Source organism: Rhinolophus ferrumequinum, chromosome 21, assembly GCF_004115265.2.
Source record: "Rhinolophus ferrumequinum isolate MPI-CBG mRhiFer1 chromosome 21, mRhiFer1_v1.p, whole genome shotgun sequence".
NCBI lineage: Eukaryota > Metazoa > Chordata > Mammalia > Chiroptera > Rhinolophidae > Rhinolophus > Rhinolophus ferrumequinum.
Window position 1 is genome coordinate 31,363,765 of NC_046304.1, and position 7,025 is coordinate 31,370,789.

Here is a 7,025-nt window from a genome sequence, read left to right on the forward strand (position 1 = left end):
CTGTAATACCTGTCTATCTCTTCCCATTAGAAAATAAGCAACTTGCAAGTCCCTACTGTATCATCTTCATCTTAATATCCAGCACAGAGTCTGACAGATAGGAGAATGGAGGTACATAGTTTGCTTTTTTTCTTTTGTATGACTGAAAGAGAAATAAATGGCAACCTAGGCTTGAATTTTGACTCAATGCTGTCGTCTGCAAAAGGAGCCACACAAATCTGCACAAGTACAATAGAGTTCTCATGTAGTGTAAGTATAAAAATAAATACTATACTACTTAAAAATTTTTAAGTGCTATGCATATATACGCAATTTTTATTATATCTGTTACTAACTATATTACTAGTGTTTCTCAAAAGATGGAGGGTTGGAGATGAAAAATAGACACATCATTTTAGAAGTTTAGAAAAGACCTACCTTGGTTGTCAAAATCCCATAATACTGCTTACCGTTTGAAATTCAATGATTAGAAACTATTATTTATTAATTTAAGATTTTGCCCTATTAAACTTCCTTTTTCCTTCGAGAAAAGTATCACATTAAGTTTTATCAATAGCCAAGTCTCCTGGACAATGTAATTGTATGCCTCTTGACCTAGTATCCCATTGAGTTAATGCCCCCATGGAGTCCCCAAAGACCCCTCATTTACATGACACATAATCAGCCTACTTATTAGACATGTTTACAACTTTGTGGGAAAGAATTAGTTCCATATTTGCCTGAGTAGGCAAGCTCTGAATGGAGAGGTGGAAGCAGGGAAGGAAAGGATATATTGATAGGTCTAATGGATGGGGTGGAGAGTGTAAAGTTTGTATAACCTGGAAAAAACAAACGGAGGGAATATAGGAATAACAAAGGACAAAATATTTTTGCAAGGGAAGTCTGTAATCAGTGAATACCCACGTGGCCCTCCTCGATTCTTGGCTAAGAGACATTTGTTATTAAGTGTCTAGGGCAGAAGGTGGCTATTTACCTGGGGCTGTATTTATTTAGAGAGGGGGTATTTATTTAGAAAGGTTGGGAAATCAATATATCTCTGAGGTTTGCCATGAGAGCCATTCAATTACTAATGCAGATAATTGCAGCATTAATCTGCTTCTGCAATTTGGAGAAGAGACCAAACCCAGAATGAATGATTTTAAAGGAAAATAAAATCAAAGGGATATGGCATTTATTCTTTCAGTAAATAGACCTCAAGAGTGAAAAACAAGAGCCCATTCTCTTCCCAGGAAGTGTAATTGCAATAACATAATATACACACACTTACCTCTTTGAAGATGCTCCAGCTCTTGGAAGGAACAGATGCAGAAAATGCTACATCACCACAATTCTTCCACTTTAGCAGCCAGGATGAGACAAGCTGAAAATCAGAGTTTCGTTGGCATTGGCTGGTGGTATCAGATTTTACATAGAAGCTTGACAGCTTGTCCTATTTGTATTACAATGGGCTACAGAGTATATCCCAAGAATTTATCAATGTTTTCTCCCTAGATGAGCACTTTTTCCTCATATTTTCAATTTAATATTCACCATTGAACTATTCTGTTTTAGAAAAGGACTGACAGTTTCAAATCTAGAATTAGATAATTGAAGCCAGCCAGCTTCTGGTGAATATCTGATACAGAATTTAAAAGCCTTGAAAAAATGCAAATCAGGTTATCTACGCTTATCTCTTCAGAAAATTTCTCTATCCAAACATGTCACTGGTTCCTTAAGTCCAAGTTCTGATCAGGACACTAGGCATTAATAAGATTCTTCCAGGAAATGATGACTCTTGGTGGTTGGCTTACCCAAGTGTCATTTCTTTCAGGAGAAACCATCCAGAATGCAATAGATTAATTATCCTTAGGAGGAGAATGTATTACTCCTTCTCTAGAAATAAGCTGTCCAGTTCTTGAAAGCAAGTCTAGGAGAACCTGATGAGTATGCATTCACATGAGATTTTTAAATTATAGAAGGAACTTAATTTCTTTAAAGAAAATAGTTTATGTGAAATAATTTTAGTTTTATGGAAGAATTGTAAAGAGAATACATTAGTAAACTTCAGGAAGCTTTCCCTAATCTTTATGCCACACAAACCCATGGTGCATTTATTGAAATTAAGAAAATTTTAATACAATACTAACATATAAACAAAATCTTTTATTTGGATTTTTACTAGTTTTTTTTTTTGTTTTTTTTTCACAAATGCTCTTTTCCTGTTTAGGATCTGATCTAGAATACTATGTTGTATTTAGTTATCATGTTGCCTCAGTCAGTCATGACAGTTTCTCACTCTTTCCTTGTTTTTCATGACCTTCATTATTTTAAGAGTACTGGCAAGTTATTCTGTAAAGTGATCCTCGATTTGAGTTTGTTTAGTGGTTTCTCAGACCTACACCCAGTTTATTGCTTTTGGGGAAGTATATCATGGAGATAAAGTGCCCTTTTCATCATATCATATTTGGGACTCTGGTATTAACATTAGTGATGATGTTGATGTTGAAATGGACCACTTCGTTAAAATGGTGTTTGTCAGGTTTCTCCACTGAAAAGTTAATAATTGTTCCTTCTTATACTCTATTTGTTACAAGCGAGTGACCAAGTAGAGTGCACACCTTAAAAAATGTTTTTTGAATAAAAGACAGAGGTCCCACCTTGGATTACTGCTACGTATGTTTACCAAAGCTATAGGACAGAACTGAACCAATAGGAGTCTCTTTGAAAGTAAAATGAAGGAAATTTGATTTCTTTTGACCCAATCCCCAACTGACAAGTATCTAAGTCACATAGAAGGAGGGAGAACTACAAACAGAAATTTAACAGCAGTTTCCTACAATCGTTGTGAGACATTGGAGAACGAGCAGCTCTAGTTTGTCATTACATTTTTGAAAATAATACAAAAAGGAAAGGGAAAAAAAAAAGCATTTTCCCTATTGAACAAAAAAATCTATGAGAAACCCAAACAATCTAGTATATCACTGCAGGCAGCAAGAACGTGCATACCAAGCACATGCCGTGATCAATGGAAGGAGCAGAAGAACACAATGGGTCTGCAGCAATGAAAAGAGGTCTGCTAGTCAGAGTCATGACGGGATCTGTAGGGGTGTAATTGAGTGAAAGAAAATGGACCTGTAGGATTCAATACTTGGGAAGCCAAGAAATGAAAAAAGAGGAACTTCAATTACTTTGTGGTGTGTGTGGAATCTGTAGACCCCTCCCCACCATGGTAACCAAACCTTATAGATGCTTCCAACAATACTGTGACAAAAGGTTTGGGGGAATCACGGCAGTGGCTGAAGTTCTGTATTAGAGGCAACAGACTCTAAATACATCAATTACCCAATGAATGTAAAAAATCATTTGGAATATATATATATATATATATATATATATATATATATATATATAACTGTACATTTATTAAAAATCAGGCTAATAACTGTCACACTTCATATATTTTTTCCTTAGGAAATAGTGACCTTAAAACTAGTCATGTACTCATAGACTCAGGAAAGTTCAGATTCTGTCCTGTAGTGAGCTTGTTTGCTGAAGGAATTGTAAAGCTCAAAAACTGTTTTACGACAACAGCTGGAAGTGTAGCAGGATGACAATGAGAAACAATCAATTAGAGACACATTTACGTTTCATCCAGTAAATCCAACTGCTTTCCAAATTTTAGAGTAATAACGTAAAATGCTAAGATCCTAGCTTTGGATCTTCATGCAAGACAGAATAATTTCTCCAGATACAACCCAAGGACTGTAGAAGAGTGTTTATATTGTATAAATATATAAATATTCAAGCACATAAAACAAGTTGCTTATTTGGTTTGTTTCCCTGGAAATAGAAAGGGATTTTTTTTTTGTCATCTACACTTACATACTCTATATACTGATTATTGCTCATAACTAAATTACTTCTTCTCTAAAATGAATTTTTAGACTCAGACAAGATGGTAGACTGTACTCAAATGGTTCACCCTATGAACCACAAACACACTCACACACACAAAGATGCTAGACAAAATATTTACATTCACAACCAAGTCAGACAAAAGACAAATTCCCCAGGTGCTTGAAATAAAGAGAAAAAAATCAGAACCGAAGGCAAAGCTAATAAAGTAGGGATCCGTGAGGTGTTTAGACCAGGAAGAGATTCTAAAGAACTGTGAATATGAAATTTAAACAGAAAACTAGAACTTTTCTCGCTGCTGAATTAAGTCTTGAGCTCCAAATACTACCTACTCTTAGGATCTAAAAAAAAAAAAAATCATCCAATACGCCAGCAAAATTACAAAAGCTCTTCTTCTTTCTGGGCTTTGAGTGGGGAAATAAATATAAAAACCCCAAAAATTCATGTATGTAGATATAGAATCCTGATTTATAATACTTATATAGTATAAGAACCACTAAATAAGACATAAACAGAATCTGGTAGAGCCATCAAAATTCCTGGGATCCCTAACAGAAACCAAACCAAATCCACTCTATTTCAATGTTTTGAAAATTGAGGATATTCAAAAACCACACAGAATTAAAAAAAAAATTTGAAGAGGAGCACACCCACACAAAATAATTACAGACCACATGAGGAAATAAACCATGATAAGAAAGAGTCCACACATAAACAAAAACAGCACAAAAACTGAAAATAGCTACTAAATTGTCTGAAAGTGACTATTAGATAAGTATGCTCAATATGTGGGCAGGTATAACATGAAGAACTAGAAACGAAATGAAAAGAGTAGGGTATTATAGCTCTTCCTCTGTCTCCTTCTTCTTCTCTCTTCCCCCTCCCTAACCCTCTCCCTCTTCTTTCTCTCAGCTCCCTAATATTAAAGAGAAAATGCTGTTATCAGTGACTTCCAGACCTGGAATTTGGACTTTTGGCTATAAGAAGGACAATAAGAAGTCATGTGTGTTACCATCTCAGCAGAAGGCACCACCTAGTCTAAGCCACAGTACCTCTAACAGTAGCAATGGGAGCAATGGAAACAACCGGCTGAGCAAACGTAACTTCTACATCCAGGGATTGCCACCAGGTACAACTGACCTGGACCTTGTCTAGCTGTGGCTGTCATATGGCAAGATTGTTTCCACTAAAGCCATCCTGGACAAGACCACAAACAAATGCAAAGGCTATGCTTTGTGGACCTTGACAGTTCTTCAGCCACACAGAATGTAACAGCACTGAAAACCAGTAATATATCGGCAAAGATGGCAAAGCAACAGGAGTAGGACCCCACAAATGTACACATATCAAACCTCCCACTGTCAATGGATAAGCAAGAACTGGAAGGAATGCTGAAACACTTTGGCCAGGTTCTCTCCACTCAAATCCTTTGAGACACCAGCAGGATCAGCAGAGAGGTTGGCTTTGCAAGGATGGAGTCCATAGAGAAGTGTAAAGCCATCATCACCCACTTTAATAGAAAATATATTAAGACACCCCCTGGAGTGCCAGCCCCATTTAATCTATTGCTTTGCAAATTTACTGATGGTGGTCCAAAGAAATGATAAAACCAAGGAAAATTGGAGCAAAAACGGACAGGCCTGGCCAAGGAATGGAGACACGGGTGGTATGGCCTTGACCTATGACCCCACAACAGCTCTTCAGGATGTGTTTTGCCCAACTCCTTAAAACATCACCCTCAACAGTATGCTTGCTCAGTCTGCACTCTCCCCATGTCTTCCATCTCCCATATCTTCATATCAGAGAGTAACTCAGACATCTCCTCTACCAGTACCTAACCCATCTTGGATGCACCATACCAGTTATACGTCATGCAGCCTTCAGGTTCAGTTCTCACACCAGGGGTTGATCACCCCATTTCTCTCCAGTCTGCCTCCATGATGGGACCACTTCCCCAGCAATTGGGCCACCTGTCCCTCAGCACCATGGGTATATTTGCACCAAGAGCAGCAGCTATGCAAGGAGCTTACGTCTCCCAGTCCACCTCTGTGCCTTCTCCCAATGTTTTAGCTGAGGAGAGCAGTGGTCAGCAAAATCAAGTGATGGTGGATACTCCCTCAGACCATGGGGTCTATTCTTTCCATTCTGACAAGTAAAAGGGAATTTCCTTCCCCATCTTTGTTGAATACAAATGAATTATTGGAGATGCTGATGCTCTCAGCTCCAGAGGGCTAACCAGTAATACAGACCATCTGGGGGTCCTCCTGAGAACTAATGCTTGTCCATCATTTTTCACATGCCTGGGCCTGGAAAAGAAATCTCTGTTCTCTTGCCCTCTTCTACTCCTCCATTCCTGATGGGGCCTGGGGGAACCATCACTTTCTGTGTGTGCTACATTCAAGGAAATTTTTTAAAAAACAAATAAAAAAAACACATTTTTTCTTTGCAAAAACAAAATAAACTACTATAAAACAAATGTAAGCATTTTAAATAGACACACAATGAATTTCTAAATGTAAAAATATACGCATTGAAGTAAAAGAAAATCCATAGGCATATGAAACAGAGTTGAAGACTTAACTAGTGAAGTAGAAGATTAAAATGAGACAATTAGGAGAACATAGTACAAAGAGATAGAAAAACCTGAAAAAGAGGTGAAGAAAACTTGGTCGGGAGTACATGATCCGACATAATTTGAATTGAGCTTCATAACAATAAAAAGAAGAAATATTTTTGACAGAGAGAGTTGATCTTTCAAGAGATAGTGTCTGTGATTTTTTCATTAACTGAAAAAGACAAGAGCTCTTGGATGGAAGAAAGACATCAATTCCTAAGCAATATAAATAATTACAAACCTACACCTGGAAACTTTGTGTAATAATTGCATCATTCACCAAACAAACAAACAAAAAAACTTAATTGTTTAGGAAAGCAGAAAGTAAAAGTGTTTTTTACAGAGACAATATTAAAAATAACGGAAAAGAAAACTGCAAACTAGGTCCAAATATATGATCAATACAAATGATTACAATTAAGAATGTCTGCTTTTAATTTTAGAACAAAATGAAATTAAGTATTCCAATGATTCTTACTTGATTAAAAAGAAATCTCTACTCAGGTAATAAATCAGA

At 36.7% G+C, this 7,025-nt stretch overlaps 1 pseudogene; it reads left to right on the forward strand.

The window, feature by feature from the left end:
• Nucleotides 1-4,827: 4,827 nt before the first annotated feature.
• LOC117013735 (RNA-binding motif, single-stranded-interacting protein 2-like) lies at nucleotides 4,828-6,050 on the forward strand (annotated as a pseudogene).
• The last annotated feature ends 975 nt before the right edge of the window (nucleotides 6,051-7,025 follow it).